The sequence below is a fragment of the Tachypleus tridentatus genome, chromosome 10 (genome assembly GCF_004210375.1).
Source record: "Tachypleus tridentatus isolate NWPU-2018 chromosome 10, ASM421037v1, whole genome shotgun sequence".
Classification (NCBI taxonomy): Eukaryota; Metazoa; Arthropoda; class Merostomata; order Xiphosura; family Limulidae; genus Tachypleus; species Tachypleus tridentatus.
In genome coordinates, this window is record NC_134834.1 from 65,733,826 (window position 1) to 65,760,657 (window position 26,832).

The 26,832-nt window shown below is 33.5% G+C and overlaps 1 protein-coding gene and 1 long non-coding RNA gene across 4 annotated transcripts in view; one reads left to right on the plus strand and one right to left on the minus strand.

Annotated features, from left to right (window-relative positions):
* Positions 1 to 2,271, plus strand: part of LOC143229472 (uncharacterized) — a 108,314-nt gene extending 106,043 nt beyond the window's left edge. For 2 of the 3 annotated variants that reach the window (XR_013015897.1, XR_013015898.1), the window contains exons 5-6: positions 976 to 1,066; positions 2,006 to 2,270. This is a non-coding gene — a long non-coding RNA (uncharacterized LOC143229472). Of the gene's footprint in view, positions 1 to 975; positions 1,067 to 2,005 lie in introns of all 3 variants that reach the window. The other variant, XR_013015899.1, reaches the window with a different exon arrangement.
* LOC143229471 (tachykinin-like peptides receptor 99D) overlaps positions 1 to 26,832 on the minus strand; it is a 165,395-nt gene that overhangs the window by 53,177 nt on the left and 85,386 nt on the right. The window lies entirely within an intron of this gene.

The following is a 26,832-nucleotide window of genomic DNA, read 5'->3' on the forward strand; positions in this document are numbered from 1 at the left end:
GTAACTTCACGTTATATCATTATGATCTGAAAAAAAGGAAGTCAGTAGAGGAGTAATATCACTACAAGTTAAGAATATTTGGAAATTATTTTTTATGGGAGTAGAAACATTTGTCTTTGGGCTTGAACTTACTGAAATGGCAAAGAGCTATAGACTTAGGACCTCTGATGCAGTTGTTGGCCTTCACGAGCATGGAGTTGGGCTTTGGAAGATGCTAGATGTCCCCTGAAGACTTGTGATCAAGCAATATAGTAGCATAAAGTGTGGCATAGGTGGTTGAAGTAAGTTGATGCAGTAACTACATATAAATTATATATATATATACAGTAATCAATGGGAAACAAAGTTTATAATTAAGGTCGTCGACCAATGTTTATAGCCACGATCTACAACATATAAGTTCCAAAAGCTAACACTATCGTTATCATGATAAAAAAAAAAAAAGCCTTAGGAGATATTCAGTAGGATTAGTACATTTCCACCGTTGTTTCACACAAGTTGGATCAATATTTCTACTGGTCGTTACAGTACACACAAAAGTACTTACAGACCAATACAGGATAATAGGAGCAGCAAAATACAGGTAATGTATTAGCCTATTGTCAACTTCTGTACCACACTACCTGCTACTGTTTTACCATCTATGGGTCAACAAACCTCCTTTGACAACATCATGAGAATAATCAACATAGGCAAAATCATGCAAAAAAGGGAGTTTTTACTGAGGCTTACCACACTATGAATTATTGTATCGTGTTTTTGAAAAGCATATTGACCTCATTGTATACTCGAAGGATGTTTCAAGCTCTTCATTCCTGAAGGTAAGGCCTTGTTTATAGATAAGATATAAAATTGGACACTGATATTCCCTATGACCAAATTTTATTGTTCTCTAGACAGTTATATCTAGTAGATTTCAGATGACTGTTTTTCAGAATCACTACATATTTTTGCTTTGTTTTTTGATTGTTGCAGCTTTGGTCAAAAGGAAATCCTAACAAGTTTCTGTCCAAGCCATATCGATTTAAAGATCAAAGTTGTTGCCCAGACATATCTCTCTAATAAGGTGAGCCATTCTACCATCAACTCATTTTCTGATTCACTGTGACAATCTAGGATAATATTTTTATCAACTTTCTCTTTATCGTCTGGTCAAGGTATTTCTAGACGGTGTTCTAGCTATCTTTCCAACCTATCGTTATATTTCATTTCTAATTCGTGATCTACAACTAAATCGACATTATCTTTAGTTCGCAAAATTATTTTAATGCACTTTCCTACTTCACGTATCTATTGCCATTCTTAATTTGACAAACTGAGCTACCATAGGGTACAGCAAATATGAATAAAGTATAGAAAATTATATTCATTGAATAGAGTATAAGATTCGTGTGACAAGTTTATAATCAATCTGTTTATTGTGTTTGTCTCTTTTGCACAAAAGGTATCTAAAAATAATTAAAAAAAAATGAAACCAGCACTTTGATTTGTATTAAAGAGCTCACATTTTTATGTGTTACACATTTGTTTCATTTAAGTGTCATGATGCTTGTCTAGGCTTAAGATTGCTATTCGAAGTGTAGTTGTGACTTAAATGTTGATTATAATTAGATTTTAAATGAAGGATGGCTGGAATGACGTAAGATAAATTATGAGGGAAGATATGTGTAATTTTGATACTTAAATATCATATGCCAATTTTTTGTATCATAATGTATAAACACGTTTATTCATGCAACTTAAAAAGCTTAAGCCAAGTTTCTGTGCTTAGTTACGTGCTTTAGATGAGGACGATGTAACCCATTGTTGAACTCCCTTGCCATTAGCACAGGATCACACATTTGTACAATAGGTCCATGATGTGTCTGTGTTCATACTTGATTAAAATGCTGATAAATTAGTAAGTTGATCTTAATGACGTGTCTATCATGTAGGATATATGATATAGGATATATGAGCAAGTAGAGAAATTGAAGACTCTTCTTTTCCTTTTATGTCAATGCAGCTTGTACGATGACGTGAATGATACCATGTTTTGGTGATGCTTAGGATTGTGGTACAGTTCTCAACAAAACTACTTCTTTGACAGAAAAGCTTTGGCGCTTATTCAGTAAAGTTTGTCATGCTGTTTAGTTACCATGCCGACATGATAATAAAAGTGGAACGTTAATGGCATGCTAGTCAATAAAAGGTCACATTCCAAATCTCGTTGTTTTATATACTTAATAAAAATAATCTGATTTGTCAAACATTAACCGTATTCCCTCTTGAGTAGAAACTGATATATAACTCAGATAAAGAAGTTTTAACGAAGGTTTAATCACTGTGGTCTTCTGACTTATTTGTTTGTTCTAGTTCGTCTAACATTGCTACATAATTCTCATAACACTTTTACGCTGTTTGAATACTTTAAAAAATTTATGTTGATACAAATCTATTCCTATTAATAAAATAACCAAATCGGCATAATTTTGATATTCTGTAGTATGTTGAATAGAGTTCTATACAATCTCACATAATATCGTCGTTAGGATAATGCATAACCTATGTTTTGAAAGTGACTAAGAAAAATTGGTAAATCAATTGATATTTATATAGAAATTATATTGAAAACCATAAATAGAATTAAAGACTTGTCGTGTTTGTTAAAGGCAATGTACTTCTATAAAACAATATAAATCCTACTATCATGTTATCTCGTTCTGAAAACAGATTGGAAACTATCAACACAAGGCTGTCATAACTGACTCAATTTTTCTTTCTTTTCCAGAGCATTACATTAACTTTTAAAGTTGTACAAAAGAACATAATACGTATTATCTAATAACTGTACTTCACAGAGACAAAGCAACCCATATCAGGAGACTAACAGTGTCTCGTTTTCATGTTTGAGTCAGCTAGGTGATGATATATAACCACGACTATGAAATGGGATCCATATTTCATTAGAGAAGCTTTGTCACCACTGGTTTTGCGCGTATATAATACATTAACATCTGCTGGAATTCTCATGAACTTCTTTCTATCCAAACGTTTCGAACCGAAATGCATAGATAGACCTGAAACCTTCGAGAACCTTTAAATAATAAACAATGAATATTACACATCCTAGTAGTCAACTGATGCAGTACCAATTGGAGCTAGGTCGAAGTTCCTTTAGAATTATTTACCCGATGTCGAAAATATACGTCCTGGAGCTTCTTTTTTTTATACCAGTAAATAGAATATTCATGCATTAAAAATATATATTTGTCAACTTATGTTTGTTTGTTTATTTGTTTCTGAATTTCGCGAAAAGCTACAGAAGGGCTATCTGCGCTAGGCATTCTTAATTTAGCAGTGTAGGACTAAAGGGAAGGCAGCTAGTCATCACCACCCACCGCCAACTCTTGGGCTATTCTTTTACCAACTAATAGTGGGATTGGCCGTCATATTATAACGCTCCCACAGCGGATAGGGCGTTAACTAGTGTGTGTCTGTATATATATATAAACACATACATGTACAAATCTTTACCAGGAAACGTGATTACACTGTCAAATTTATTTACATTTGATATATCGATCATAAAATCGCTTGCAACAAAAACATTTAATCGATAATTTTTGTTTTCTTTACATCAGAAGTATCTGTATATAACTTCATATAATTCTTGGTTATGTATATTTTGCTTTTATCTGAACGACAGGCACTTTATGCGGTTCATAAGTTAAATATTTTTGTACATTGTAAGACTACCAAAACTATCTATCTGCCGACGTCCCTAATTTTGAACTACTGACCGAAAGAAAAGCAGCTTGACAGAAGTACTTTACTAGCCAAACATCCACGCTAAGAGATTGATTCTCACTTTCTTAACGTACCCACAGTTTAAAAAGTGCAGGGAATATGTTGTGGTAAAGTAGGGATTTGAACCTCACTTGCCAGCTCCAAAATCCAAAGCTATAGTACAAGGCCAACTTAGCAACCGAAGACGTCAACTTGAAACATAGCCATCTCTTTCTCTCCAGTCATAATCACCATTTCTTTTCTCACTTCTGTGGATATTCTTATCATAAACAAATAGTTTAGTTGACTGTCTCTTTTGCAAAAGCACTCTTCCTTAAGTGAAACACAAGTTCAGTGACATATCGCGGCTTTAACCTGGAATTTGCCGATTCGTAGCTCGGCACGCTAACTACTAGGTCACACTCGCTCATTATTACTTTTATAACCGCCAATATGATTTGTGCATTGTGCTCTTGGGCGTAAAAATATTCAAATTATTCAATAATACTGAGAAAGTTTCTTTTACACAACATGAAGAACTGAACTTAATTTATTATTGTGCGTACAAATGACCTACGAAAATATGTTTATTTTTGTAGTTTATCGCCACCATAAGTGTTTTGAATTATACCATTCTGACTGAGATTAAAGAGGCAAACATTCCCGGGCGAATGCATCATGTCTCTGCCACGGAATCCCACTATGGCTATTTTTGACACCAGAAATTTCGAGAAAAACAGAAAAATCGAAAGAATCTTTGTCATTGCTTCTGACCTTCAAGAAGGTATTTTTGTACCAAATCTAATGTAAGCTGATAGAATACACATGAACAGTTCACGAAAACCCCAAAATGTGCTTTCTTCGCTGAAACACTTTCAGCAAAATTGTTTATATATCTCATTTGGGAGCTGTAAAAAGTATCTATGTATCAAATTTCATGTAAATTAGCCGAAATACACGGAGTAATTATAAAGAAACCCTAAAAACATTTTATGTAATATCTTTCCCTGTAATTACTAAAATAAGCAAGTCCACCATTTTTGTTTGTTAATGTGTGAGACTTGTAGAAAAGTGTATTGGTACCAAATTCCATGTCAATTGGTCAAAATACTGCAGAGTAATTTACCAAAAAACCGTCAAATTGTTTTATGTGAACTTTGAACCCCTCCAAAAAGACTCAAAATGAGCAAGTCTTTGTTTCATATGTCAATGTGTTAAACGCATAAAAATGTATATTTGTACGAACTTCCATCTCGATTACTGCAAATGCGATCACATAGCCTCCTCCCCTGCTAGTATAGCGGTAAGTCTACAGATTTCTAAGGCTAAAATCAGGGGTTCGATTCCCCTCGCAGGGCTCAGGAGATAACCTGATGTGGCTTTGCTATAAGAAACACACAGATGATCACACAGGAGATCTAAATATACATTTTTGAGTTGTTTTACCTTTATTTGCATAAAATCATTAAAAGGGCCTAAATTAAAAAAAAATGAATAAATTGTCTGGATGTATTGGACGAACGAATAACTCTGCTATGTTTCAAGTTCATTCGCCGAAAAGTAAAGAAATGGCGGTCGATTGAAAAGTGGTTGGAAGAAGGAGAAACGATAGTAAAACAATGTCTCTGTAGAGACATAACTAAAGAAACGATAGTAAAACAACATGTTTCTATGGAGACATAACTAAAGAAACGATAGTAAAACAATGTGTCTCTGTGGAGACATAACTAAAAAAAACGATAGTAAAACAATATGTCTCTGTGGAGACATAAGTAAAGAAACAGTAGTAAAACAATATGTCTCTATGGAGACATAACTGAAATATCTGTATTAAAACAATGTCTTTGTGGAGACATAAGTAAAGAAACGATAGCAAAACAATCTCTCTTTGAGACATAAGTAAAGAAACGGTAGTAAAATAATGTGTCTCTGTGGAGACATAAGTAAAGAAACGGTACTAAAACTGACTCTGTGGAGACATAACTAAAGAAACGGTAGTAAAACTAACATGTCTCTGTGGAGGCATAACTAAAGAAACGATAGTAAAACAATGTGTCTCTGTGGAGACATAACTGAAGAAATCAACGTGTCTCTGTGGAGACATAACTAAAGAAACGATAGTAAAACAATGTCTTTCTGGATCCTCAAGTAATGAAACGATAGTAAAACAATCTCTCTGTGGAGACATAAGTAAAGAAACGGTAGTAAAACAATGACTCTCTGGATACATAATTAAAGAAACGATAGTAAAACAATATATCTCTGTGGAGACATAACTAAAGAAACGATAGTAAAACAATGTCTCTGAGGAGACATAACTGAAGAAACGGTAGTAAAACAATGTGTCTCTGTGGAGACATAACTAAAGAAACGATAGTAAAACAATGTGTCTCTGTGGAGACATAACTAAAGAAACGATAGTAAAACAATGTGTCTCTGTAGAGACATAACTAAAGAAACGATAGTAAAACAATATATCTCTGTGGAGACATAAGTAAACAAACGGTAGTAAAACTGACTCTGTGGAGACATAACTAAAGAAACGATAGTAAAACAATATGTCTCTGTGGAGACATAACTAAAGAAACGGTAGTAAAACAATGTCTTTGTGGAGACATAAGTAAAGAAACGATAGTAAAACAATCTCTCTGTGGAGACATACGTAAAGAAACTGTAGTAAAACAATGACTCTGTGGAGACATAATTAAAGAAACGATAGTAAACCAATATGTCTCTGTGGAGACATAACTGAAAAAACTATAGTAAAACAATGTCTTTGTGGAGACATAAGTAAAGAAACGATAGCAAAACAATATGTCTCTGTGGAGACATAACTGAAATATCTGTATTAAAACAATGTCTTTGTGGAGACATAAGTAAAGAAACGATAGCAAAACAATCTCTCTTTGAGACATAAGTAAAGAAACGGTAGTAAAATAATGTGTCTCTGTGGAGACATAAGTAAAGAAACGGTACTGAAACTGACTCTGTGGAGACATAACTAAAGAAACGGTAGTAAAACTAACATGTCTCTGTGGAGACATAACTGAAGAAACGGTAGTAAAACAATGTGTGTCTGTGGAGACATCAGTAAAGAAGCGGTAGTAAAACTGACTCTGTGGAGACATATCTGAAGAAACGGTTGTAAAACAATATGTCTCTATGGAGACATAACTAAAGAAACGATAGTAAATCAATATGTCTCTGTGGAGACATAACTAAAGAATGGATAGTAAAACAATGTGTCACTGTGGAGACATAACTGAAGAAACGGTAGGTAAAACAATGTGTATCTGTGGAGACATAAGTAAAGAAATGGTAGTAAAACTGACTCTGTGGAGACATAACTAAAGAAACGGTAGTAAAACAATATGTCTCTATGGAGACATAACTAAAGAAACGGTAGTAAAACAATATGTCTCTATGGAGACATAACTAAAGAAACGATAGTAAAACAACATGTCTCTGTGGAGACATAAGTAATGAAACGATAGTAAAACATAATCTCTCTGGAGACATAAATAAAGAAACGGTAGTAAAACAATATGTCTCTGGGAGACATAACTGAAGAAAAGGTGGTAAAACAATGTCTTTCTGGTGACATAAGTAAAGAAACGATAGCAAAACAATCTCTCTGTGGAGACATAAGTAAAGAAACGGTAGTAAAACAATGATTCTGTGGAGACATAATTAAAGAAACGATAGCAAAACAATATGTCTCTGTGGAGACATAACTAAAGAAACGATAGTAAAACAATATGTCTCTGTGGAGACATAACTGAAATATCTGTATTAAAACAATGTCTTTGTGGAGACATAAGTAAAGAAACGATAGCAAAACAATCTCTCTTTGAGACATAAGTAAAGAAACGGTAGTAAAATAATGTGTCTCTGTGGAGACATAAGTAAAGAAACGGTACTAAAACTGACTCTGTGGAGACATAACTAAAGAAACGGTAGTAAAACTAACATGTCTCTGTGGAGACATAACTAAAGAAACGATAGTAAAACAATGTGTCTCTGTGGAGACATAACTGAAGAAATGGTAGTAAAACAACGTGTCTCTGTGGAGACATAACTAAAGAAACGATAGTAAAACAATGTCTTTCTGGAGCCTCAAGTAATGAAACGATAGTAAAACAATCTCTCTGTGGAGACATAAGTAAAGAAACGGTAGTAAAACAATGACTCTCTGGATACATAATTAAAGAAACGATAGTAAAACAATATATCTCTGTGGAGACATAACTAAAGAAACGATAGTAAAACAATATGCCTCTGTGGAGACATAACTGAAGAAACGGTAGTAAAACAATGTGTGTCTGTGGAGACATAAGTAAAGAAACGGTAGTAAAACAATGACTCTGTCGAGACATAATTAAAGAAACGATAGTAAAACAATATATCTCTGTGGAGACATAACTAAAGAAACGATAGTAAAACAATGTGTCTATGTGGAGACATAACTGAAGAAACGGTAGTAAAACAATGTGTCTCTGTTGAGACATAACTAAAGAAACGATAGTAAAACAACATGTATCTGTGGGGACATAACTAAAGAAACCATAGTAAAACAATGTGTCTCTGTAGAGACATAACTAAAGAAACGATAGTAAAACAATGTCTTTCTGGAGACATAAGTAATGAAACGATAGTAAAACAATATATCTCTGTGGAGACATAACTAAAGAAACTATAGTAAAACAATATGCCTCTGTGGAGACATAACTGAAGAAACGGTAGTAAAACAATGTGTGTCTGTGGAGACATCAGTAAAGAAGCGGTAGTAAAACTGACTCTGTGGAGACATAACTGAAGAAACGGTTGTAAAACAATATGTCTCTATGGAGACATAACTAAAGAAACGATAGTAAATCAATATGTCTCTGTGGAGACATAACTAAAGAATGGATAGTAAAACAATGTGTCACTGTGGAGACATAACTGAAGAAACAATAGTAAAACAATATGTCTCTGTGGAAACAAAAGTAAAAAATCGGTAGTAAAACTGACCCTGTGGAGACATAACTAAGGAAAAGATAGTAAAACAATCTGTCTCTGTGGAGACATAACTAAAGAAACGAGATTAAAACAATATGTCTCTGTAGAGACATAACTAAAGAAACGGTAGTAAAACAATATGTCTCTATGGAGACATAACTAAAGAAACGGTAGTAAAACAATATGTCTCTATGGAGACATAACTAAAGAAAGGATAGTAAAACAACATGTTTCTGTGGAGACATAAGTAATGAAACGATAGTAAAACATAATCTCACTGGAGACATAAATAAAGAAACGGTAGTAAAACAATATGTCTCTGGGAGACATAACTGAAGAAAAGGTGGTAAAACAATGTCTTTCTGGTGACATAAATAAAGAAACGATAGCAAAACAATCTCTCTGTGGAGACATAAGTAAAGAAACGGTAGTAAAACAATGACTCTGTGGAGACATAATTAAAGAAACGATAGTAAAGCAATATATCTCTGTGGAGACATAACTAAAGAAACGATAGTAAAACAATATGTCTCTGTGGTGACATAACTGAAGAAACGGTAGTAAAACAATGTGTCTCTGTGGAGATATAACTAAAGAAACGATAGTAAAACAATGTGTTTCTGTGGAGACATAACTAAAGATACGATAGTAAAACAATGACTCTGTGGAGACATAATTAAAGAAACGATAGTAAAGCAATTTATCTCTGTGGAGACATGACTAAAGAAACGATAGTAAAACAATATGCCTCTGTGGAGACATAACTGAAGAAACGGTAGTAAAACAACGTGTCTCTGTGGAGACATAAGTAAAGAAACGATAGTAAAACAACATGTCTCTGTGGAGACATAACTAAAGAAACCATAGTAAAACAATGTGTCTCTATGGAGACATAACTAAAGAAACGATAGTAAAACAATATGTCTTTGTGGAGACATAACTAAAGAAAGGATAATAAAACAATGTATCACTGTGGAGACATATCTGAAGAAACGGTAGTAAAACAATGTGTCTCTGTGGAGACATAAGTAAAGAAACGGTAGTAAAACTGACTATGTGGAGACATAACTAAAGAAATGGTAGTAAAACAATATGTCTTTGTGGAGACATAACTGAAGAAACGGTAGTAAAACAATGTGTCTCTGTGGAGACATAACTAAAGAAACCATAGTAAAACAATGTGTCTCTGTGGAGACATAAGTAAAGAAACGATAGTAAAACAATCTCTCTGTGGAGACATAACTGAAGAAACGGTAGTAAAACAATGTGTGTCTGTGGAGACATCAGTAAAGAAACGGTAGTAAAACTGACTCTGTGGAGACATAACTAAAGAAACAGTAGTAAAACAATATGTCTCTATGGAGACATAACTAAAAAAACGATAGTAAAACAACATGTCTCTGTGGAGACATAACTAAAGAAACCATAGTAAAACAATGTGTCTCTGTGGAGAACTACTCTAAAGAAACGATAGTAAAACAATGTCTTTCTGGAGACATAATTAAAGAAACGATAGTAAAACAATGTATCTCTGTGGAGACATAATGAAAAAAAACGATAGTAAAACAATATATCTCTGTAAAGACATAACTAAAGAAACGATAGTAAAATAATATGTCTCTGTGGAGACATAACTGAAGAAACGGTAGTAAAACAATATGTCTCTGTGGAGACATAAGTGAAGAAACGGTGGTAAAACAATGTCTTTCTGGTGACATAAATAAAGAAACGATAGCAAAACAATTTCTCTGTGGAGACATAAGTAAAGAAACGGTAGTAAAACAATGACTCTGTGGAGACATAATTAAAGAAACGATAGTAAAACAATATATCTCTGTGGAGACATAACTAAAGAAACGATAGTAAAACAACATATCTCTGTGGAGACATAACTGAAGAAACGGGAGTAAAACAATGTGTCTCTGTGGAGATATAACTAAAGAAACGATAGTAAAACATCATGTCTCTGTGGAGACATAACTAAAGAAACGATAGTAAAACAATGTGTCTCTGTGGAGACATAACTGAAGAAACGGTAGTAAAACAACGTGTCTCTGTAGAGACATAACTAAAGAAACGATAGTAAAACAATGTCTTTCTGGAACCTCAAGTAATGAAACGATAGTAAAACAATCTCTCTGTGGAGACATAAGTAAAGAAACGGTAGTAAAACAATGACTCTTTGGATACATAATTAAAGAAACGATAGTAAAACAATATATCTCTGTGGAGACATAACTAAAGAAACGATAGTAAAACAATATGCCTCTGTGGAGACATAACTGAAGAAACGGTAGTAAAACAATGTGTGTCTGTGGAGACATCAGTAAAGAAGCGGTAGTAAAACTGACTCTGTGGAGACATAACTAAAAAAACGGTAGTAAAACAATATGTCTCTGTGGAGACATAACTAAAGAAAGGATAGTAAAACAATGTGTCACTGTGGAGACATAACTGAAGAAACGGTAGTAAAATATTGTGTCTCTGTGGAGACATAACTAAAGAAACGATAGTAAAACAATGTGTGTCTGTGGAGACATCAGTAAAGAAGCGGTAGTAAAACTGACTCTGTGGAGACATAACTAAAAAAACGGTAGTAAAACAATATGTCTCTGTGGAGACATAACTAAAGAAAGGATAGTAAAACAACATGTCTCTGTGGTGATATAACTAAAGAAAGGATAGTAAAACAATGTGTCTCTGTGGAGACATAACTAAAGAAACGATAGTAAAACAATGTGTTTCTGGAGAGATAAGTAAAGAAACGATAGTAAAACATAATCTCTGTGGAGACATATGTAAAGAAACGGTAGTGAAACAATGACTCTCTGGAGACATAATTAAAGAAACGATAGTAAAACAATATATCTCTATGGAGACATAACTAAAGAAACGATAGTAAAACAATGTGTCTCTGTGGAGACATAACTAAAGAAACGGTAGTAAAACAATATGTCTCTGTGGAGACATAACTAAAGAAACGGTAGTAAAACAATGTCTCTGTGGAGACATAGCTAAAGAAACGATAGTAAAACAATGTCTTTCTGAGACATAAGTAAAGAAACGATAGTAAAACAATCTCTCTGTGGAGACATAAGTAAAGAAACGATAGTAAAACAATGTGTCTCTGTGGAGACATAAGTAAAGAAACGGTAGTAAAACTGACTCTGTGGAGACATAACTAAAGAAACGGTAGTAAAACAATATGTCTCTGTGGAGACATAACTAAAGAAACGATAGTAAAACAATATGTCTCTGTGGAGACATAACTAAAGAAACGATAGTAAAACAATGTGTCTCTATGGAGACATAAGTAAAGAAACGATAGTAAAACAATGTCTCTGTGGAGACATAAGTAAAGAAACGGTAGTAAAACAATGACTCTGTGGAGACATAACTAAAGAAACGATAGTAAAACAATATATCTCTGTGGAGACATAACTAAAGAAACGATAGTAAAACAATATGTCTCTGTGGAGACATAACTAAAGAAACGATAGTAAAACAATGTGTCTCTGTGGAGACATAACTGAAGAAACGGTAGTAAAACAATGTCTCTGTGGAGATATAACTAAAGAAACGATAGTAAAACAATATATCTCTGTGGAGACATAACTAAAGAAACGATAGTAAAACAATATGTCTCTGTGGAGACATAACTAAAGAAACGGTAGTAAAACAATGTGTCTCTGTGGAGACATAACTAAAGAAACGATAGTAAAACAATATGTCTCTGTGGAGACATAACTAAAGAAACGATAGTAAAACAATGTGTCTCTGTGGAGACATAACTAAAGAAACGATAGTAAAACAATGTCTCTTGTGGAGACATAAGTAAAGAAACGATAGTAAAACAATCTCTCTGTGGAGACATAAGTAAAGAAACGGTATTAAAACTTACTCTGTGGAGACATAACTAAAGAAACGATAGTAAAACAATATGTCTCTGTGGAGACATAACTAAAGAAACGATAGTAAAACAATATGTCTCTGTGGAGACATAACTAAAGAAACGATAGTAAAACAATGTCTCTGTGGAGACATAAGTAAAGAAACGATAGTAAAACAATCTCTCTGTGGAGACATAAGTAAAGAAACGTAGTAAAACAATGATTAAATAATTAAAGAAACGATAGTAAAACAATATGTCTGTCTCTGTGGAGACATAAGTAAAGAAACGGTAGTAAAACTGACTCTGTGGAGACATAACTAAAGAAACGGTAGTAAAACAATATGTCTCTGTGGAGACATAACTAAAGAAACGATAGTAAAACAATGTGTCTCTGTGGAGACATAACTGAAGAAACGGTAGTAAAACAACGTGTCTCTGTGGAGACATAACTAAAGAAACGATAGTAAAACAATGTCTTTCTGAAGACATAAGTAAAGAAACGATAGTAAAACAATCTCTCTGTGGAGACATAAGTAAAGAAACGGTAGTAAAACAATGACTCTCTGGAGACATAATTAAAGAAACGATAGTAAAACAATATATCTCTGTGGAGACATAACTAAAGAAACGATAGTAAAACAATATGCCTCTGTGGAGACATAACTGAAGAAACGGTAGTAAAACAATGTGTGTCTGTGGAGACATAAGTAAAGAAACGGTAGTAAAACAATGACTCTGTGGAGACATAATTAAAGAAACGATAGTAAAACAATATATCTCTGTGGAGACATAACTAAAGAAACGATAGTAAAACAATATGTCTATGTGGAGACATAACTGAAGAAACGGTAGTAAAACAATATGTCTCTGTTGAGACATAACTAAAGAAACGATAGTAAAACAACATGTATCTGTGGGGACATAACTAAAGAAACCATAGTAAAACAATGTGTCTCTGTAGAGACATAACTAAAGAAACGATAGTAAAACAATGTCTTTCTGGAGACATAAGTAAAGAAACGATAGTAAAACAATCTCTCTGTGGAGACATAAGTAAAGAAACGGTAGTAAAACAATGACTCTCTGGAGACATAATTAAAGAAACTATAGTAAAACAATATGCCTCTGTGGAGACATAACTGAAGAAACGGTAGTAAAACAATGTGTGTCTGTGGAGACAACAGTAAAGAAGCGGTAGTAAAACTGACTCTGTGGAGACATAACTGAAGAAACGGTTGTAAAACAATATGTCTCTATGGAGACATAACTAAAGAAACGATAGTAAATCAATATGTCTCTGTGGAGACATAACTAAAGAATGGATAGTAAAACAATGTGTCACTGTGGAGACATAACTGAAGAAACTGTAGTAAAACAATGTGTATCTGTGGAGACATAAGTAAAGAAATGGTAGTAAAACTGACTCTGTGGAGACATAACTAAAGAAACGGTAGTAAAACAATATGTCTCTATGGAGACATAACTAAAGAAACGATAGTAAAACAACATGTCTCTGTGGAGACATAAGTAATGAAACGATAGTAAAACATAATCTCTCTGGAGACATAAATAAAGAAACGGTAGTAAAACAATATGTCTCTGGGAGACATAACTGAAGAAAAGGTGGTAAAACAATGTCTTTCTGGTGACATAAGTAAAGAAACGATAGCAAAACAATCTCTCTGTGGAGACATAAGTAAAGAAACGGTAGTAAAACAATGACTCTGTGGAGACATAATTAAAGAAACGATAGTAAAACAATATGTCTCTGTGGAGACATAACTGAAGAAACGGTAGTAAAACAATGTGTCTCTGTGGAGATATAACTAAAGAAACGATAGTAAAACAATGTGTTTCTGTGGAGACATAACTAAAGATACGATAGTAAAACAATGACTCTGTGGAGACATAATTAAAGAAACGATAGTAAAGCAATATATCTCTGTGGAGACATGACTAAAGAAACGATAGTAAAACAATATGCCTCTGTGGAGACATAACTGAAGAAACGGTAGTAAAACAACGTGTCTCTGTGGAGACATAAGTAAAGAAACGGTAGTAAAACTGACTCTGTGGAGACATAACTAAAGAAACGGTAGTAAAACAATATGTCTCTATGGAGACATAACTAAAGAAACGATAGTAAAACAATATGTCTTTGTGGAGACATAACTAAAGAAAGGATAATAAAACAATGTATCACTGTGGAGACATATCTGAAGAAACGGTAGTAAAACTGACTATGTGGAGACATAACTAAAGAAATGGTAGTAAAACAATATGTCTCTGTTGAGACATAACTAAAGAAACGATAGTAAAACAATGTGTCAATGTGGAGACATAACTAAAGAAACGATAGTAAAACAATGTGTCTCTGTAGAGACATAACTAAAGAAACGATAGTAAAACAATATATCTCTGTGGAGACATAAGTAAACAAACGGTAGTAAAACTGACTCTGTGGAGACATAACTAAAGAAACGATAGTAAAACAATATGTCTCTGTGGAGACATAACTAAACAAACGGTAGTAAAACAATATGTCTCTATGCAGACATAACTGAAGAAACGGTAGTAAAACAATGTCTGTGTGGAGACGTAAGTAAAGAAACGATAGTAAAACAATCTCTCTGTGGAGACATAAGTAAAGAAACGGTAGTAAAACAATGATTCTGTGGAGACATAATTAAAGAAACGATAGCAAAACAATATGTCTCTGTGGAGACATAACTAAAGAAACGATAGTAAAACAATATGTCTCTGTGGAGACATAACTGAAATATCTGTATTAAAACAATGTCTTTGTGGAGACATAAGTAAAGAAACGATAGCAAAACAATCTCTCTTTGAGACATAAGTAAAGAAACGGTAGTAAAACAATGTGTCTCTGTGGAGACATAAGTAAAGAAACGGTAGTAAAACTGACTCTGTGGAGACATAACTAAAGAAACGGTAGTAAAACTAACATGTCTCTGTGGAGACATAACTAAAGAAACGATAGTAAAACAATGTGTCTCTGTGGAGACATAACTGAAGAAATGGTAGTAAAACAACGTGTCTCTGTGGAGACATAACTAAAGAAACGATAGTAAAACAATGTCTTTCTGGAGCCTCAAGTAATGAAACGATAGTAAAACAATCTCTCTGTGGAGACATAAGTAAAGAAACGGTAGTAAAACAATGACTCTCTGGATACATAATTAAAGAAACGATAGTAAAACAATATATCTCTGTGGAGACATAACTAAAGAAACGATAGTAAAACAATATGCCTCTGTGGAGACATAACTGAAGAAACGGTAGTAAAACAATGTGTGTCTGTGGAGACATAAGTAAAGAAACGGTAGTAAAACAATGACTCTGTGGAGACATAATTAAAGAAACGATAGTAAAACAATATATCTCTGTGGAGACATAACTAAAGAAACGATAGTAAAACAATATGTCTATATGGAGACATAACTGAAGAAACGGTAGTAAAACAATGTGTCTCTGTTGAGACATAACTAAAGAAACGATAGTAAAACAACATGTATCTGTGGGGACATAACTAAAGAAACCATAGTAAAACAATGTGTCTCTGTAGAGACATAACTAAAGAAACGATAGTAAAACAATGTCTTTCTGGAGACATAAGTAAAGAAACGATAGTAAAACAATCTCTCTGTGGAGACATAAGTAAAGAAACGGTAGTAAAACAATGACTCTCTGGAGACATAATTAAAGAAACGATAGTAAAACAATATATCTCTGTGGAGACATAACTAAAGAAACGATAGTAAAACAATATGTCTCTGTGGAGACATAACTGAAGAAACGGTAGTAAAACAATGTGTGTCTGTGGAGACATAAGTAAAGAAACGGTAGTAAAACTGACTCTGTGGAGACATAACTAAAGAAACGGTAGTAAAACAATATGTCTCTGTGGAGACATAACTAAAGAAACGATAGTAAAACAATATGTCTCTGTGGAGACATAACTAAAGAATGGATAGTAAAACAATGTGTCTCTGTGGAGACATAACTGAAGAAACAATAGTAAAACAATATGTCTCTGTGGAAACAAAAGTAAAAAATCGGTAGTAGAACTGACCCTGTGGAGACATAACTAAGGAAAAGATAGTAAAACAATGTGTCTCTGTGGAGACATAACTAAAGAAACGAGATTAAAACAATGTGTCTCTGTAGAGACATAACTAAAGAAACGATAGTAAAACAATGTCTTTCTGGAGACATAAGTAAAGAAACGATAGTAAAACAATCTCTCTGTGGAGACATAAGTAATGAAACGATAGTAAAACAATGACTCTCTGGAGACATAAATAAAGAAACGGTAGTAAAACAATATGTCTCTGGGAGACATAACTGAAGAAAAGGTGGTAAAACAATGTCTTTCTGGTGACATAAGTAAAGAAACGATAGTAAAGCAATATATCTCTGTGGAGACATAACTAAAGAAACGATAGTAAAACAATATGTCTCTGTGGTGACATAACTGAAGAAACGGTAGTAAAACAATGTGTCTCTGTGGAGATATAACTAAAGAAACGATAGTAAAACAATGTGTTTCTGTGGAGACATAACTAAAGAAACGATAGTAAAACAATGACTCTGTGGAGACATAATTAAAGAAACGATAGTAAAACAATATATCTCTGTGGAGACATGACTAAAGAAACGATAGTAAAACAATATGTCTCTGTGGAGACATAACTGAAGAAACGGTAGTAAAACAATGTCTCTGTGGAGACATAAGTAAAGAAACGGTAGTAAAACTGACTCTGTGGAGACATAACTAAAGAAACGATAGTAAAACAATATGTCTCTGTGGAGACATAACTAAAGAAACGATAGTAAAACAATATGTCTCTGTGGAGACATAACTAAAGAAACGATAGTAAAACAATGTGTCTCTGTGGAGACATAACTAAAGAAACGATAGTAAAACAATGTCTCTGTGGAGACATAACTAAAGAAACGATAGTAAAACAATCTCTCTGTGGAGACATAAGTAAAGAAACGATAGTAAAACAATGTCTCTGTGGAGACATAAGTAAAGAAACGGTAGTAAAACAATGACTCTCTGGAGACATAATTAAAGAAACGATAGTAAAACAATATATCTCTGTGGAGACATAACTAAAGAAACGATAGTAAAACAATATGTCTCTGTGGAGACATAACTAAAGAAACGGTAGTAAAACAATGTGTCTCTGTGGAGACATAAGTAAAGAAACGGTAGTAAAACAATGACTCTGTGGAGACATAATTAAAGAAACGATAGTAAAACAATATATCTCTGTGGAGACATAACTAAAGAAACGATAGTAAAACAATATGTCTCTGTGGAGACATAACTAAAGAAACGGTAGTAAAACAATATGTCTCTGTGGAGACATAACTAAAGAAACGATAGTAAAACAATATGTCTCTGTGGAGACATAACTAAAGAAACCATAGTAAAACAATGTGTCTCTGAGACATAACTAAAGAAACGAGTAAAACAATGTGTCTCTGTGGAGACATAAAAAGAAACGATAGTAAAACAATGTCTTTCTGGAGACATAAGTAAAGAAACGATAGTAAAACAATCTCTCTCTGTGGAGACATAAGTAAAGAAACGGTAGTAAAACAATGACTCTCTGGAGACATAATTAAAGAAACGATAGTAAAACAATATGTCTCTGTGGAGACATAACTAAAGAAACGATAGTAAAACAATGTGTCTCTGTGGAGACATAAGTAAAGAAACGGTAGTAAAACTGACTCTGTGGAGACATAACTAAAGAAACGGTAGTAAAACAATATGTCTCTATGGAGACATAACTAAAGAAACGATAGTAAAACAATATGTCTCTGTGGAGACATAACTAAAGAAACGATAGTAAAACAATGTGTCTCTGTGGAGACATAACTAAAGAAACGTAGTAAAACAATGTGTCTCTGTGGAGACATAAGTAAAGAAGCGGTAGTAAAACTGACTCTGTGGAGACATAACTAAAGAAACGGTAGTAAAACAATATGTCTCTGTGGAGACATAACTAAAGAAACGATAGTAAAACAACATGTCTCTGTGGAGACATAACTAAAGAAACGATAGTAAAACAAATCTCTCTGGAGACATAACTAAAGAAACGATAGTAAAACAATATGTCTCTGGGAGACATAACTAAAGAAACGGTAGTAAAACAATGTCTCTCTGGAGACATAAGTAAAGAAACGATAGTAAAACAATCTCTCTGTGGAGACATAAGTAAAGAAACGGTAGTAAAACAATGACTCTGTGGAGACATAACTAAAGAAACGATAGTAAAACAATATGTCTCTGTGGAGACATAACTAAAGAAACGGTAGTAAAACAATGTGTCTCTGTGGAGACATAACTAAAGAAACGATAGTAAAACAATGTGTCTCTGTGGAGACATAACTAAAGAAACGATAGTAAAACAATGACTCTGTGGAGACATAATTAAAGAAACGATAGTAAAACAATATATCTCTGTGGAGACATAACTAAAGAAACGATAGTAAAACAATATGTCTCTGTGGAGACATAACTAAAGAAACGGTAGTAAAACAATGTGTCTCTGTGGAGACATAAGTAAAGAAACGGTAGTAAAACTGACTCTGTGGAGACATAACTAAAGAAACGGTAGTAAAACAATATGTCTCTGTGGAGACATAACTAAAGAAACGATAGTAAAACAATATGTCTCTGTGGAGACATAACTAAAGAAACGGATAGTAAAACAATGTGTCTCTGTGGAGACATAACTAAAGAAACGGTAGTAAAACTGACTCTGTGGAGACATAACTAAAGAAACGGTAGTAAAACAATATGTCTCTGTGGAGACATAACTAAAGAAACGATAGTAAAACAATGTGTCTCTGTGGAGACATAACTAAAGAAACGATAGTAAAACAATGTGTCTCTGTGGAGACATAACTAAAGAAACGATAGTAAAACAATATATCTCTGTGGAGACATAAGTAAACAAACGGTAGTAAAACTGACTCTGTGGAGACATAACTAAAGAAACGATAGTAAAACAATATGTCTCTGTGGAGACATAACTAAAGAAACGGTAGTAAAACAATATGTCTCTGTGGAGACATAACTAAAGAAACGGTAGTAAAACAATGTCTCTGTGGAGACATAAGTAAAGAAACGATAGTAAAACAATCTCTCTGTGGAGACATAAGTAAAGAAACGGTAGTAAAACAATGACTCTGTGGAGACATAATTAAAGAAACGATAGTAAAACAATATGTCTCTGTGGAGACATAACTAAAGAAACGATAGTAAAACAATATGTCTCTGTGGAGACATAACTGAAATATCTGTAGTAAAACAATGTCTTTGTGGAGACATAAGTAAAGAAACGATAGTAAAACAATCTCTCCGTGGAGACATAAGTAAAGAAACGGTAGTAAAACAATGTGTCTCTGTGGAGACATAAGTAAAGAAACGGTAGTAAAACTGACTCTGTGGAGACATAACTAAAGAAACGGTAGTAAAACAATATGTCTCTGTGGAGACATAACTAAAGAAACGATAGTAAAACAATGTGTCTCTGTGGAGACATAACTGAAGAAACGGTAGTAAAACAATGTGTCTCTGTGGAGACATAACTAAAGAAACGATAGTAAATCAATGTCTTTCTGAAGACATAAGTAAAGAAACGATAGTAAAACAATCTCTGTGGAGACATAAGTAAAGAAACGGTAGTAAAACAATGACTCTCTGGAGACATAATTAAAGAAACGATAGTAAAACAATATATCTCTGTGGAGACATAACTAAAGAAACGATAGTAAAACAATATGCCTCTGTGGAGACATAACTGAAGAAACGGTAGTAAAACAATGTGTGTCTGTGGAGACATAAGTAAAGAAACGGTAGTAAAACAATGACTCTGTGGAGACATAATTAAAGAAACGATAGTAAAACAATATATCTCTGTGGAGACATAACTAAAGAAACGATAGTAAAACAATATGTCTCTGTGGAGACATAACTAAAGAAACGGTAGTAAAACAATGTGTCTCTGTGGAGACATAACTAAAGAAACGATAGTAAAACAACATGTATCTGTGGAGACATAACTAAAGAAACCATAGTAAAACAATGTGTCTCTGTGGAGACATAACTAAAGAAACGATAGTAAAACAATGTCTTTCTGGAGACATAAGTAAAGAAACGATAGTAAAACAATCTCTCTGTGGAGACATAAGTAAAGAAACGGTAGTAAAACAATGACTCTCTGGAGACATAATTAAAGAAACGATAGTAAAACAATATATCTCTGTGGAGACATAACTAAAGAAACGATAGTAAAACAATATGTCTCTGTGGAGACATAACTGAAGAAACGGTAGTAAAACAATGTGTCTCTGTGGAGACATAAGTAAAGAAACGGTAGTAAAACTGACTCTGTGGAGACATAACTAAAGAAACGGTAGTAAAACAATATGTCTCTGTGGAGACATAACTAAAGAAACGATAGTAAAACAATATGTCTCTGTGGAGACATAACTAAAGAAACGGATAGTAAAACAATGTGTCTCTGTGGAGACATAACTAAAGAAACAATAGTAAAACAATATGTTTCTGTGGAATTATAAGTAAAAAAACGGTAGTAAAACTGACTATGTGGAGACATAACTAAAGAAACGATAGTAAAACAATGTGTCTCTGTGGAGACATAACTAAAGAAACGATAGTAAAACAATGTGTCTCTGTGGAGACATAACTAAAGAAACGATAGTAAAACAATCTCTCTCTGGAGACATAAGTAAAGAAACGATAGTAAAACAATCTCTCTGTGGAGACATAAGTAATGAAACGATAGTAAAACAATGACTCTCTGGAGACATAAATAAAGAAACGGTAGTAAAACAATATGTCTCTGGGAGACATAACTAAAGAAACGGTAGTAAAACAATGTCTTTCTGGAGACATAAGTAAAGAAACGATAGTAAAACAATATATCTCTGTGGAGACATAACTAAAGAAACGATAGTAAAACAATATGTCTCTGTGGAGACATAACTAAAGAAACGGTAGTAAAACAATGTGTCTCTGTGGAGACATAACTAAAGAAACGATAGTAAAACAATGTGTTTCTGTGGAGACATAACTAAAGAAACGGTAGTAAAACAATGACTCTGTGGAGACATAACTAAAGAAACGATAGTAAAACAATATATCTCTGTGGAGACATAACTAAAGAAACGATAGTAAAACAATATGTCTCTGTGGAGACATAACTAAAGAAACGGTAGTAAAACAATGTGTCTCCGTGGAGACATAAGTAAAGAAATGGTAGTAAAACTGACTCTGTGGAGACATAACTAAAGAAACGATAGTAAAACAATATGTCTCTGTGGAGACATAACTAAAGAAACGATAGTAAAACAATATGTCTCTGTGGAGACATAACTAAAGAAACGATAGTAAAACAATGTGTCTCTGTGGAGACATAACTAAAGAAACGATAGTAAAACAATGTGTCTCTGTGGAGACATAACTAAAGAAACGATAGTAAAACAATGTGTCTCTGTGGAGACATAACTAAAGAAACGGTAGTAAAACAATGTGTCTCTGTGGAGACATAACTAAAGAAACGATAGTAAAACAATATGTCTCTGTGGAGACATAACTAAAGAAACGATAGTAAAACAATGTGTCTCTGTGGAGACATAACTAAAGAAACGATAGTAAAACAATAACTGGAGACATAACTAAAGAAACGATAGTAAAACAATATGTCTCTGTGGAGACATAACTAAAGAAACGATAGTAAAACAATGTGTCTCTGTAGAGACATAACTAAAGAAACGATAGTAAAACAATATGTCTCTGTGGAGACATAACTAAAGAAACGATAGTAAAACAATATGTCTCTGTGGAGACATAACTAAAGAAACGATAGTAAAACAATATGTCTCTGTGGAGACATAACTAAAGAAACGATAGTAAAACAATGTCTCTCTGTGGAGACATAACTAAAGAAACGATAGTAAAACAATGTCTCTGTGGAGACATAAGTAAAGAAACGATAGTAAAACAATGACTCTGTGGAGACATAACTAAAGAAACGAGAGTAAAACAATATGTCTCTGTAGAGAAATAAGTAAAGAAACCATAGTAAAACAATGTGTCTCTGTGGAGACATAACTAAAGAGAAACCATAGTAAAACAATGTGTCTCTGTAGAGACATAAGTAAAGAAACCATAGTAAAACAATGTGTCTCTATAGAGACATAAGTAAAGAGAAACCATAGTAAAACAATGTGTCTCTGTGGAGACATAACTGAAGAAACGGTAGTAAAACAATGTGTCTCTGTGGAGACATAACTAAAGAAACGATAGTAAAACAATTTCTCTGTGGAGACATAAGTAAAGAAACGATAGTAAAACAATGTGTCTCTGTGGAGACATAAGTAAAGAAACGGTAGTAAAACAATGACTCTGTGGAGACATAATTAAAGAAACGATAGTAAAACAATATATCTCTGTGGAGACATAACTAAAGAAACGATAGTAAAACAATATGTCTCTGTGGAGACATAACTAAAGAAACGATAGTAAAACAATGTGTCTCTGTGGAGACATAAGTAAAGAAACGGTAGTAAAACAATGACTCTGTGGAGACATAACTAAAGAAACGATAGTAAAACAATATGTCTCTGTGGAGACATAACTAAAGAAACGATAGTAAAACAATGTGTCTCTGTGGAGACATAACTGAAGAAACGGTAGTAAAACAATGTGTCTCTGTGGAGACATAACTAAAGAAACGATAGTAAAACAATGTGTCTCTGTGGAGACATAAGTAAAGAAACGGTAGTAAAACTGACTCTGTGGAGACATAACTAAAGAAACGGTAGTAAAACAATATGTCTCTGTGGAGACATAACTAAAGAAACGATAGTAAAACAATATGTCTCTGTGGAGACATAACTAAAGAAACGATAGTAAAACAATGTGTCTCTGTGGAGACATAACTAAAGAAACTATAGTAAAACAATGTGTCTCTGTGGAGACATAACTAAAGAAACGATAGTAAAACAATAATGTCTCTGTGGAGACATAACTAAAGAAACGGTAGTAAAACAATGACTTTGTGGAGATATAACTAAAGAAACGATAGTAAAACAATATATCTCTGTGGAGACATAACTAAAGAAACGATAGTAAAACAATGTGTCTCTGTGGAGACATAACTAAAGAAACGGTAGTAAAACAATGTGTCTCTGTGGAGACATAACTAAAGAAACGATAGTAAAACAATATGTCTCTGTGGAGACATAACTAAAGAAACGATAGTAAAACAATGTGTCTCTGTGGAGACATAACTAAAGAAACGATAGTAAAACAATGTGTCTCTGTGGAGACATAACTAAAGAAACGATAGTAAAACAATGTGTCTCTGTAGAGACATAACTAAAGAAACGATAGTAAAACAATATGTCTCTGTGGAGACATAACTAAAGAAACGATAGTAAAACAATGTGTCTCTGTGGAGACATAACTAAAGAAACGATAGTAAAACAATGTGTCTCTGTAGAGACATAAGTAAAGAAACGATAGTAAAACAATGTGTCTCTGTGGAGACATAAGTAAAGAAACGGTAGTAAAACAATGTCTCTGTGGAGACATAACTAAAGAAACGATAGTAAAACAATATGTCTCTGTGGAGACATAACTAAAGAAACGATAGTAAAACAATATGTCTCTGTGGAGACATAACTAAAGAAACGGTAGTAAAACAATGTGTCTCTGTGGAGACATAAGTAAAGAAACGGTAGTAAAACAATGACTCTGTGGAGACATAACTAAAGAAACGATAGTAAAACAATATGTCTCTGTGGAGACATAACTAAAGAAACGATAGTAAAACAATATGTCTCTGTGGAGACATAACTAAAGAAACGGTAGTAAAACAATGTGTCTCTGTGGAGACATAACTAAAGAAACGATAGTAAAACAATGTGTCTCTGTGGAGACATAACTAAAGAAACGATAGTAAAACAATGTGTCTCTGTGGAGACATAACTAAAGAAACGATAGTAAAACAATGTCTCTCTGGGAGACATAACTAAAGAAACGATAGTAAAACAATCTCTCTGTGGAGACATAACTAAAGAAACGGTAGTAAAACAATGACTCTGTGGAGACATAACTAAAGAAACGATAGTAAAACAATATGTCTCTGTGGAGACATAACTAAAGAAACGATAGTAAAACAATATGTCTCTGTGGAGACATAACTAAAGAAACGATAGTAAAACAATGTCTCTGTGGAGACATAACTAAAGAAACGATAGTAAAACAATGTCTCTGTGGAGACATAAGTAAAGAAACGGTAGTAAAACAATGACTCTGTGGAGACATAACTAAAGAAACGATAGTAAAACAATATGTCTCTGTGGAGACATAACTAAAGAAACGATAGTAAAACAATATGTCTCTGTGGAGACATAACTAAAGAAACGATAGTAAAACAATGTCTCTGTGGAGACATAACTAAAGAAACGATAGTAAAACAATGTCTCTGTGGAGACATAACTAAAGAAACGGTAGTAAAACAATGTGTCTCTGTGGAGACATAAGTAAAGAAACGGTAGTAAAACAACGACTCTGTGGAGACATAACTAAAGAAACGATAGTAAAACAATATGTCTGTGGAGACATAACTAAAGAAACGATAGTAAAACAATGTGTCTCTGTGGAGACATAACTAAAGAAACGATAGTAAAACAATGTGTCTCTGTGGAGACATAACTAAAGAAACGATAGTAAAACAATGTCTCTCTGTGAGACATAAGTAAAGAAACGATAGTAAAACAATCTCTCTTTGGAGACATAAGTAAAGAAACGGTAGTAAAACAATGACTCTCTGGAGACATAACTGAAGAAACGATAGTAAAACAATATATCTCTGTGGAGACATAACTAAAGAAACGATAGTAAAACAATATGTCTCTGTGGAGACATAACTGAAGAAACGGTAGTAAAACAATGTGTCTCTGTGGAGACATAAGTAAAGAAACGGTAGTAAAACAATGACTCTGTGGAGACATAATTAAAGAAACGATAGTAAAACAATATATCTCTGTGGAGACATAACTAAAGAAACGATAGTAAAACAATATGTCTCTGTGGAGACATAACTAAAGAAACGATAGTAAAACAATATGTCTCTGTGGAGACATAACTAAAGAAACGATAGTAAAACAATATGTCTCTGTGGAGACATAACTAAAGAAACGATAGTAAAACAATGTGTCTCTGTGGAGACATAACTAAAGAAACGATAGTAAAACAATGTCTTTCTGGAGACATAAGTAAAGAAACGATAGTAAAACAATCTCTCTGTGGAGACATAAGTAAAGAAACGGTAGTAAAACAATGACTCTCTGGAGACATAACTAAAGAAACGATAGTAAAACAATATGTCTCTGTGGAGACATAACTAAAGAAAGGATAGTAAAACAATGTGTCTCTGTGGAGACATAACTGAAGAAACGGTAGTAAAACAATGTGTCTCTGTGGAGACATAACTAAAGAAACGGTAGTAAAACAATATGTCTCTGTGGAGACATAACTAAAGAAACGATAGTAAAACAATATGTCTCTGTGGAGACATAACTAAAGAAACGATAGTAAAACAATATGTCTCTGTGGAGACATAACTAAAGAAACGATAGTAAAACAATGTGTCTCTGTGGAGACATAACTAAAGAAACGATAGTAAAACAATGTGTCTCTGTGGAGACATAACTAAAGAAACGATAGTAAAACAATATGTCTCTGTGGAGACATAACTAAAGAAACGATAGTAAAACAATATGTCTCTGTGGAGACATAACTAAAGAAACGATAGTAAAACAATGTCTCTGTGGAGACATAACTAAAGAAACGATAGTAAAACAATATGTCTCTGTGGAGACATAACTAAAGAAACGATAGTAAAACAATGTGTCTCTGTGGAGACATAACTAAAGAAACTATAGTAATACAATGTGTCTCTGTGGAGACATAACTAAAGAAACGATAGTAAAACAATCTCTCTGTGGAGACATAACTAAAGAAACGATAGTAAAACAATGACTCTGTGGAGACATAATTAAAGAAACGATAGTAAAACAATATGTCTCTGTGG